General features: G+C 51.6%; 1 protein-coding gene across 4 annotated transcripts in view; it reads right to left on the reverse strand.

The window, feature by feature from the left end:
• PPM1B (protein phosphatase, Mg2+/Mn2+ dependent 1B) overlaps nt 1-9315 on the reverse strand; it is a 116335-nt gene extending 107020 nt beyond the window's left edge. Inside the window, exon 1 of one of the 4 annotated variants that reach the window (XM_034764433.1) lies at nt 8468-8681. The gene's annotated coding sequence lies outside the window, so the exon portion shown is untranslated. Of the gene's footprint in view, nt 1-8467; nt 8684-9119 lie in introns of those variants that run through there. The other 3 variants (XM_034764431.1, XM_034764432.1, XM_034764430.1) reach the window with 3 other exon arrangements.
• Nucleotides 9316-10342: the final 1027 nt, after the last annotated feature.

Raw genomic sequence — 10342 nt, forward strand, 5'->3', positions numbered from 1 at the left:
CCCCTTCCTGCACCCCACACCGGAACTCTCTGCCCCAGCCCTGCATACAATTTCCCCACCCAGATGTGGCCCTCGGCCCAAAAAGTTTGCCCACCCCTGCTCTACCACACCCCTGCTTTGTGTCAGGGATGTGTATTTTATTGTCCCCATAAAACGACACCCAAATTTGGCATAGTAATAACCCTCTAAATGAGTTGCAGTTGCCTCTTATTCAGTAGCAATTTGCTAGAGCTTCACAGTTGAATTTCCTAAAGATTCTGTCCACACTGAGCATGCTCCAGCCCAGGGCTCAACAGCAATTTCCCAGCAATTACAGCTCTGGGCTTCTGCAGATTGGGCCAGACACCAGAAATGAGAGCAGGAAGCATCTCTCCCCTGTGCTAACTCCAACTGCCTGACAACTGCAGAGGGGATAAGAGGGAGACTAGCTAGACAAGGAGATGGGGAGGGAGCGCTGAGATCAGATGAGGAGCCAAAGGCAAGACTGGAACTATCTGGAGCAAGGAGGAAGCGAGTGGAAACCAATGGGGACATATAATTTAAGTGGGGGAAGAGGCAACTAGAGGCCAGGGTGGGGAAAGACTGGATGAAGACCCTGGAAGTGGGGAACAAGGACTGGCTAAGCAAGGATACTAGGGGGAAACTGGATAGGAAATCTGAATGGATAAGATTAGAATTTGTGTTGCAGACTGGGACTGGGCTGAGAAGTCTGAGGATCAGAGACTGACTGATTAGGCAATGAGAACGCAACCAGAACAGAGAGCTAGGTGTGTGGAAGAGACTGGACTGGGATACATTGGAAGGATTGAACCAGGAGGGGTCAAGCTTGAGGGGAACAGACAGAAAGGTCTGTGGCCACTACAGTACACTTCCTTTCACAACCCAAGATTCCTGAATCTCCTCATCTTTCAGCAAATATCTGTGAAACCCACTGGGGCAAAGTGTCCCATGCCCCTCTACTGCTAGTCCACATAAGAGGACAACAACCTCTTATTGCTATCAGTTATTCCATTAGCACAAGGGGCAAAGGTTGGTGTGGTGGCCGTAAACGTTCCAGCCCTGCTGGTGAAACACATGGCTGTCAAAATGATGCCACCCAAGTTCCCTCTAAGCTGCATGGCTGTGCAGCAAGCTATAAGTGGCCATGCAGGTGTGCAGCTACAGGGGCCTGGAGAGGAGAGAGGTAAGGAGTGGGTGGGGAGAGGAGCAAGTTGAGGCGTGCAACGCTGCTGCCGGCAGGGGATAGGCACCTCTCCCCCAGAGCTGCTGCTGATGGGAAGGGGGTTGGGGGGGGCGGGAAGGGAGTCCTCTGGCCCCAGCCCAAGGGGATCCCACCCCCCCAGACAGAGCCCTCACCCCCCCACATCCCAACCCTCTGCCCCATCTCCCCACACCCAAATCACCCCTGCTGAGCCCCAACGACCTTCCCCTGGACCCCCTGCAGAGTCCCATTGCGCCTGCACCCGGAACCCCCAATGAGCCCCTGTGCATCCACATCTCCCACTGAGCCACCTGCACCTAGATTGCCCTACACAGAAACCTCTCACACCACACCAGGATCACCCTGACACTTGGATCCTCCTGGGCTGAGCCTGCCCACCCACACCTGGCGCAGAGGGGCAGGAACCCGGAGTGTTTCTGGACCAGGTCCGGCCCATGCACTGTGTCAGGGTTGGGTGCAGCCTCACTGTCGAGTCCCTGTACCAGGGGAGGTGGGGGCTTCAGAGTTATCTCTCACCTCAGTGCAGCCAGTGACCTGTGTTCCACACTGCCATGCTGGAGCCACATTTATTTATTGACAAATAAAATTTGCAGAATTTTAAAATATTGTGTGAATAATTTTTTTTGGCACAGAATTTTTAATTTTTTGGTGCCCAATTTCCTCAAGAGTAAAACTCCTAGCGAAGACACGACAGTTTGTAGCCTTCACATGTGCTAACAGGTTGAGGTCAAGCCTATGGGAGAGCATAAGATTTACTCCAGCCTTCAACATTGTGAAGGATACAAACTGCCATGTCTCTGCTAAGATTTTACCTAGTTAGTGAACACCAGTTAACCTTTTTCCTGCACATTTTCCCTGGTGAAGGCAAAACTACTAAGGCCTCCCAGCCCATTATTCCAATACACACATGCATAGGGTGAATAAAAATGATTTTTCCCTCCCCCAAAAAAATTAAAAGCAGGTTTTTTATTTAAAAAAAATCAGATTTTTAAATAAAGTTAAAAAATGAATTTAAACTTTATTTTCAAAGTATGACAACCTATGTTGCAGGCCTAAACTCACTATAATTTATTAAAATCATTCAAAATTCAAAAATAATATCGAGCAGCATGTTTGCTATCAATGTTTCAAAGAGAATCAAATCACTGACGTGGTGAAAGTCATTGGCTAAGCACCTGGAACCTGAGTTTGCTAAAGCACTAAACCAGCTTTTGACAGCAGTAGTCTCCTCTGCAGGTGCAGAGGGAATTTTTTTCATTTCAGTTTATTTAACTAATTCAGTTCAACTGTGACTCAAAGTCAAGAAACCAACTGATAACCGGAAAAACAAAAAAGCTTGTTTTACTCTTAACTATGAATAAATGCCTTTCTACACTACAATCTTAAGTCAACCTATGTTAGGTCAATTTACAGTCACGCGCAATAAGTACTGTGGTGGCTGATGTCCACACTACCCTCCTTCTGTCAGTGGTATGTGTCCTTACCAGGAGCACTTCCACCAACTGAAGAGAGGCAGTGTTGGGTGCTGACAGCCAGGGCTCTCAACTCTGCACAGCTCTCCACCAGGCTTCTCGCCTTCCCATTCTCAGCTGTCCAACAAGACTGCCAACAGCTGATGCAAGCAATGGAGTGTCTAGACACTCCATTGGCCTAACTACACCAACAAAAGCCCTACACCTCTCATGGAGGTGGAGATATGTCGGTGTAGCAGGGCACTTAACATTGGCAGTGTAGACACTGACATAGTTAGGTCAACATAAGCTGCCTTATGTTAACCTAACTCTGTAGTATAGACCAAGCCTAAGTGTTTGACAGGATGAGACCTATCGGTTCTAAAACTCTGAAGGCCATGGTGACTGGAAACAATCAGTTCAACTCACTACCTGCAGATAATACTTCTTTTGATTAATAAATAAAGCCACTTTAAACAAAACATGTTTTGATAAACCTATTTTTCTTATGTATCCAGCAAATTTAAATACTTTAATAAAAAATGTCAACACTGTTTGTGAATTTTTAAGTGCAAATCTCTTTCCAAAAAGAACCCATTTTCTAATGTACTACATAAATGTACATAAGCTATACAACTGATTAAATAGATATGTAGATATACTCTGGTCTCTTGGTTAGCAAAAAAAAATATTACATTAAGTGAAAAGGCTATATTTAGTTGCAAATCAACATGTCTTAATGGTTTCCAACCAATGAGAATCAATCCTTCTTTAGGAAAAATACAAATGCAAAACAAGATGGAAATCGGTGATTTAAAATAGCTTTTATTTAAATCAATCCACCCTCCCACTTAAGCCATCCATCTGACACCCAATCCCGTAACACACACACAGGATTCCCCACCTCTCCTCAACCTCCATAATACAAATATACAGGCCTTAGGGTTGCCAACTGTCTAATCATGCAAACCCAAAAACCCTTGCCCTGCCCCTGTCCTGTCCCTTCTCTAAAGCCCCACCCCCTGCTCACTCCATCCCCCCTCCCTCCATCACTCGCTCTCCCCTATCCTCATTCATTTTCACCAGGCTGGGGCAGAGGGTTGGGGTGCAGTCTCTGGCAGGGAGTGCAGGCTCTGGGTTGGGGCAGGAGGGAGTGCAGGATGCAGACTCTGTGAGGGAGTTTGAGTGCGGGAGGGGGTGCGGGATGGGGCAGGGGTGAAGGAGAGGGTCAGGGGGTCAGCACGTGCAGAGACCCCCCCTGCCTCCACCACCCCCCACAGGGGCCACAGGGATAGTGCCAGCTTCTTCAGGGAGCGGCGCAGAGCCAAGGCAGATAAGGGAACCTGCCTTAATCCCACTGCTGCGCCAGACTTTTAGAGCCCAAAATCTCCCGGTTTGGCTGAAGTAGCCTCTGGGAAATAGAGTGTGATTCCACTCTGGTGAAACCGGGAGGGTTGGCAACCTTAACAGGCCGTCAGCTATCTCACTCCTTAATACAATACATATAGGCCTCCCAGCTTCTCCTGTCACCCCCATACACACATGTAACCCACTCAATTTCTCCACTCCTTCTCCATCCCCCACACACACGTCATCACAATACATATACTGTACACATGTGCCTTTCCCCCTACAATACACACACACACACACGGCACCCCCAACTTCTCCTCCCCAGATAACAACCCCAGTCACCCAACAAGTTTCTCCTCTCACCCACTTCCCAACCACCACTGCTCCCCCAAAGCTTCTCTATTCTTCCCTCTCTTCTCAACCTGCATAAGCCTTCAGCTTCTCCTGTTCTTACTTCCAATCTACAGACATCATCCCCCTCCCCCAATTCTTCTCACCCACACAGGCATCCCAGCTGTCCCTTCTATTCTCAATATTTAAACAAGCCTCCTCTCTCCCCTCCCCAGGACAATACAGACCTCCTAGCATCACCCTGAAAAACATTCGTGTCTCCCAGATCCTCTCCTTGTCCCCAAAACACACTGACCTACCAACCAACTCCTCTAACCACCCAGTACACAGGCAGACTAGCCTGCCTGCCACCATAAACCTCAATCCACCAGAAGCAGACCCACCTGCTTGGCTGCAACCTGACCACCTCCCTGCTTCCTCCCCAAAAAGCGCACACACAGGCCCATACCACCACCTCTTGCCACCCACAGAATACATGCCTTGCTTTCCTGCCACCTAGCCATCTAACCCCAGAAATAAAGACACGTGCCTGCCTGAATTCCTACTACCTCCGGCCCCCCAATACACACAAAGACCTGTCTCACAACCCCCCTAATACAAACAGGCCAGCCTGCCTACCTACCAGAATTCCCCCCCCCCCCCCAACTCTTCCTCCCATGGAAGAGTTACACAGGCCTGTTACTTCACACACCCCAATTCACACAAAGGCCTGCCTGCCACCTTTCCACCCCCATATACACAGAAGCCTGCCTGTCACCTTCCTTTCCTCACCTCATACAACAGAAGCCTGCCTGTAGGGTGGATTAATTTAAGTCACTGATTTAAATCATTATGTAAATCACCAAGTAGAAACCCTAAATTTAAATAAATTTTAATCAACCTTTTCATTTGTACTTCAGTAAGTTTCTAAAGAAAGGTGCATTCTCATTGGTTGACATAAGTATTAATACATGTTGATTTACAACTAAATAGAGCCTTTAGACTAGATATGGTACATCTTTTTGCTACCTAGGGATGATACACTATAACTATATACATTTACTTAAGCAATCACCTAACTTAATATTTTCAGATTCTTATTAATTGTACATTTTTAGTATGTTAGAAAACTGAATGATATACTACTTATTTACTATATAATTAACTGCCTGCCCATGCAAGCTGCATTCGGATGGCAAGTAGAATTTAAATACACCAAACAGCATATAAAATGTATGCATACTAAACAAAACAAGCCCTTAATACACTACATGACCTATTGTGCCATATTTATAAAGCTTGACCTCAAAAGTTAAATTGTTTTCCTCCGATTCTTTCTTTATACAGAAAAAAACCCTTAAGTTTTTGATAGAAGCTCATGGATTCAGCATATTTATTTCATTTAAATGTTTTAAGAGATTGTAAAATTCAGGACTTAATATTTTGCATTAATTCAGATTTTATTTTAAAGAGGTTTGCTTTTAAAAAGTAAAAATAATAAAATTAAAAACAAAAATAATCCAATTTAAATAAAAACTTTGATTTTTATTCTGCCTGTCTGCCACTTCACTCCTCCTCTCTCCTAATGTCTGCCAGCCCCCTGCTCCCACCATGCACTTGCAGGTATGCCTGTCAACCTCCCTGCCATCTCACCCCCATACACTCACAGGCATTCCTACATGCCAGCCACTTTCCTCCACCCCCAAAACACTCAGAAGTCAGCCTGCCTACCAACAAGGCAGTCACTTTCCCTGCCTATAAACAGACATGCCTGCCTGCTGTCTTCCCCTTAACCCCCACCCACACATGCACAGGCCAACCAGCCTGCCTGACATTTTCCCCCTAACCCCCAGTATACACAGACCCTTATTCCTACCCTCCCACCCCCAGTATATACACAGGCTAGCAGGTGTGCCACTTTCCCCATATCTACACCCCAGTACACTTACAGGCCTAACCTGCCAGCCTCCCCCCAATAAACATTCAGGCCTCCCTATCACATCCCCCTTCTTCCTCCCACACATACACACAGGCTCTAACTGCCTGCCACCCCCCCCCCAAACACATACAGCCCCCATCTGCCTACCACCATCACTCCCCCCAAATACGCACATGCACAGATCCCGCCTGCTGGTCGCCACCACCCCCACTATGTTCACACATGCACAGGTGCTGCCAGCCACCACCACCACCACCTGAAATGCATGGACACACACACACAGACCCTGCCTGCAGTCACTGCCACTCCACCAAAATATGTGCACATGTACAGGCTCCGCGTTTCACCGCAACCCCGCACCCAAAATGCATGCGCTGCCCCCCCCCACATTCCTCCCTCCAAAATGCACAGGCCCCATCTCCCACTGTCTCCCCTTCCAAACACACACACTGACACACAGGTGCCACATTCCCCCCCCAATCACAGCCTCCCCTAATATGCACATGCACACACCCCCACAAGCTCCACCCCCCAACAAGCAAATGCATGCAGACCATGCCTACACTTCCCTCACAACTCCAATGCGCACACGCGTGCACAGGCAACACCTGCTCCTGCTGTCCCCAAATGCACATACACACACCTGCCTGTACTAGGCCTCCTGCCTGCCGCCCTACCCACCCCCCACTACAGGCACATGCAGGCCCTCCTGCCTGCCGTCCTACCCGCCCCCCCAGTACAGGCGCACACAGGCCGTCCCACCTGCCCACCCATGCCATCAAAAACGCACTGACACAGGCCCTGCCCAACCCTCCCTGCCCCTCCCCCCCTAAAAAACAGAGGAACAGGCCCCAGCTGCCCCCCCAAAAAACACACATACCAACATACAAGCGCTCCCATCTTCCCCCCAGAACACCCACAGGCTCCGCCTGCCACCTTCCCCCCTACCTCCCCAGTACACAGACATACACGCACAGGCCACTTCCCCCCTAACCTACAAGAACATGCACAAACAGCTCCACCTACTCCCTGGCCCTCCTGCCTGCCACCCTACCAGCCCCCAACTACAAGTGCACACAGGCCCACCCATTTGCCGCCCTACCCACACCCCAGTACTCACACACTCAGGCCCTCCCGCCCCCTCCCCCCCAGCACAGGCAGGCCCTCCCACCTACCCGCCACACACACCCCAGTACAGACGCAGGCGGGCCTTCCCACCACCACCCCCAGTACCAACGAAGCCTTATCTCTCCTCCCCCCCCCCTCCCCCGGCCAAGTACAGGTGCAGGCAGACCCCACCACCATGCTCACCCCCCCAGTACAAGCGCAGGCGTGCCCCCCTAGTTGCCACTCTGCCTCCCCAGTACAAGCACACACAAGCCCCCCCCCACCCCCAACTGATACCCTATGCATCCACTGTATGTACACACATGCTTGCACAGGCCCCCCCATCTACCACACTACCCCTAATATAGGAACACAGGCCCACCTGCCACCCTACCCATCCCCCAAGATATATACACCCCTATACCCCACATACACGTGTGCGCATAGAAAAACCCCTCCTGTCCCTGTACTCCCGCCCAATACAGGCTTGCACAAATGCCCCCACCCTCCCAGCGCACACACGTGCAGGCCCTGCCTGCCACCCACTCATCTCCCCACCACACACACGTGCGTGCCCAGGCCCCCACCTGCCCCATACACACACACATACAGGCCCTGCCTGCCCCCTAAAACACACACACATCCGGCCCTCTTCCCCCTACCCCTCCCACAAAGGGCACACCCCGCCTTCTACCCTATCCCCTGCAGTACATGCGCGCATAGGCCCCGCCTGCCCGCTCCCCATAGTCCCCCCACAATGCACACTCACAGACCTGGCCTGCCCCCTTCCTCTTTCCCCTCCCACAATACACACGCAGGCCCCGCCTGCCGCCTCCCCCCTTCACACACAAGCCCCGCCTGCCCTTTACCACCCCCCGTACACACGAGCTCAGCCCCACCTGCCCGTCCCCCCACACGTACAGGCCCCGCCTGCCCATCCCCTTCCCCCTACACACGCAGAGGCCCCGCCTGCCCCCCAATACGCGCAGTCAGACGGCTCCCGGCGCTGCAGAGAGGCCTCCCACTCCGCAATGCCCCCTAGCCGAGTCGGGCCCTGGCCTGTACCTGGCCGCGGGCAGGGTTTGTGGCCCGCTGTCCGAGGGCCGGCCTGGCCCGGTGCGGGGTGTGGCTGGCTGGGTCTCACGCTGCGGGCGCTCCTGGCTGGCCTCCCCCCGCCGCAACAGCCGCCCGCTCGCGTAGTCCGAACGCCACCAGCAGTACCGACATGTTGGGAACCCCTCTCCCAGCGCCCGATGCTGGGCCCTCCCCCTCCCGCCGCTCACGTCAGCAGGCAAAAGGCGGGGGTGGGGGGGTGAAATGATCCGCCCCCAGCAGCCCGGCCTCGGAACCCAGCCTAGGCAGCCCAATTCTATTGGCTATCGTGTCTGTCATTCAGTTAGCCCCGCCTCTTTCTGACTCCCATTGGCCAACACGCCTGCCTGCTGCACATACGCTAAGTGGCATTGGTTAACCCCTTTGCCACTCACCAGTTGCCCCGTCCTCTCTCCGCCCGCTCAGATGGAAACAGGCGTATCCCCGAGCCTATTCCTGAAAGCTATTGGCCGCGGCTGCCGTCAATCTAGTGCCTCTCCTGTTGTCCTCCTTACTTTTGCGCACTTTTTTACCCGGGCACTGCAGCCTGGACATGATTGACGGGAGTCGCTGTCAGTTAAACCCACCGCCCCTCCCCACGCAGCCTTCTTTCCCGAACACCAACCTCCTTCCACACAGCACGTTGGTCGCCCACACTCCATAGGCTCTTGATGCTGTCAGTCCAATGACATCCCATCTCCCTTCCAGACATCACAGCGGCCTTGCTAATGGGCGGGTACATACGTAGCTGTAAGAGCCCTGGTCTCATTGGGCTGCATGCCTGCCAATCACGCCTCCGAAAGGAAGAAGCGAAGGAGACGGCGAGAGCGAAGTCGGCTTTGAAAAAGCAAGCAAGCGTTTCCTCCCAACCGCAGGCCGCTCTGCCCTGTGATTGGCTGCGCGGGGGGTGGAGCGGCTGCCCTCCTCAGCTGCAAGGGGGGGAGAAGGGTCGGAGAGGTGATGAGAAATGCCCGTATGTGCTCTCCCATTACATCACCGCCAGCCAATCAGCGAGCGAGGGGTTCAGCCTCCCACCGCGGGGGAAGAGGGAATGGGTTGAGGTGCTTCGCACCTCGGCGGCGGGGTACAGCCGGGAGCACAAGTGGGGGGAAGGCCAGGGCATAAGGAAGAAGGAGGGTGGGGCCCTGTGCACCCTTCTTGCGGTGCAGCCCAGCGGATCATTGACCTGCACGTTGTCCGGCAGTGCAGGACTGGGCTCTGCCCCTGTCCACCATCTCTGGGTCCCGCGCACGAGGCCTTGCTGCAGGCTGAACCCAGGGCTTTGCAAAAGCACAAGTGAGGAGGAGGACAGGGGAGGTACTTGATTGACAGCAGCTGGTTGGTAACAACATGCAATCAGCATAGTGTCCTGAGGCACCTGCCCTTCACACCCTCATTCTTTCCATAATCCTGGTTAGCAGCTCAAGGCTACCAGAAGGTTATGTTATATTCAGGTCTCTTTCTGCAGAAGAACCCATTGATGCTAGTATTTTTTTAAATACTAAAAAATACTGTAGTGTTGTCGTCTTGTAGAAGTATTGTTGCCTATAATTTGACATTAGCCCCATTTATCCATTTTAATCAGAAAAGGAAAACAAGGTACATTTTCCCTTCTCCCTCCCCACATCATGTTCTTCTCTACATAAATGGTGAAATCCAGGTCCCATTGAAATCAATGACAAAACTTCACTTGGCTTCAACTGAAGAAAAGTTGACCCAGACTTCACACAAAGTTGGTGTTTTTGGAGTGCTCACACTTTAATCTATTATCTGTACAGTAGCATACAATATTTCCTTTACTAATACTTTTTACTGATGTCAACAATGTGGTGCCTCCTCCCCTTTCAT

This window comes from Trachemys scripta, chromosome 3 (genome assembly GCF_013100865.1).
Source record: "Trachemys scripta elegans isolate TJP31775 chromosome 3, CAS_Tse_1.0, whole genome shotgun sequence".
In the NCBI taxonomy this organism is placed as follows: domain Eukaryota; kingdom Metazoa; phylum Chordata; order Testudines; family Emydidae; genus Trachemys; species Trachemys scripta.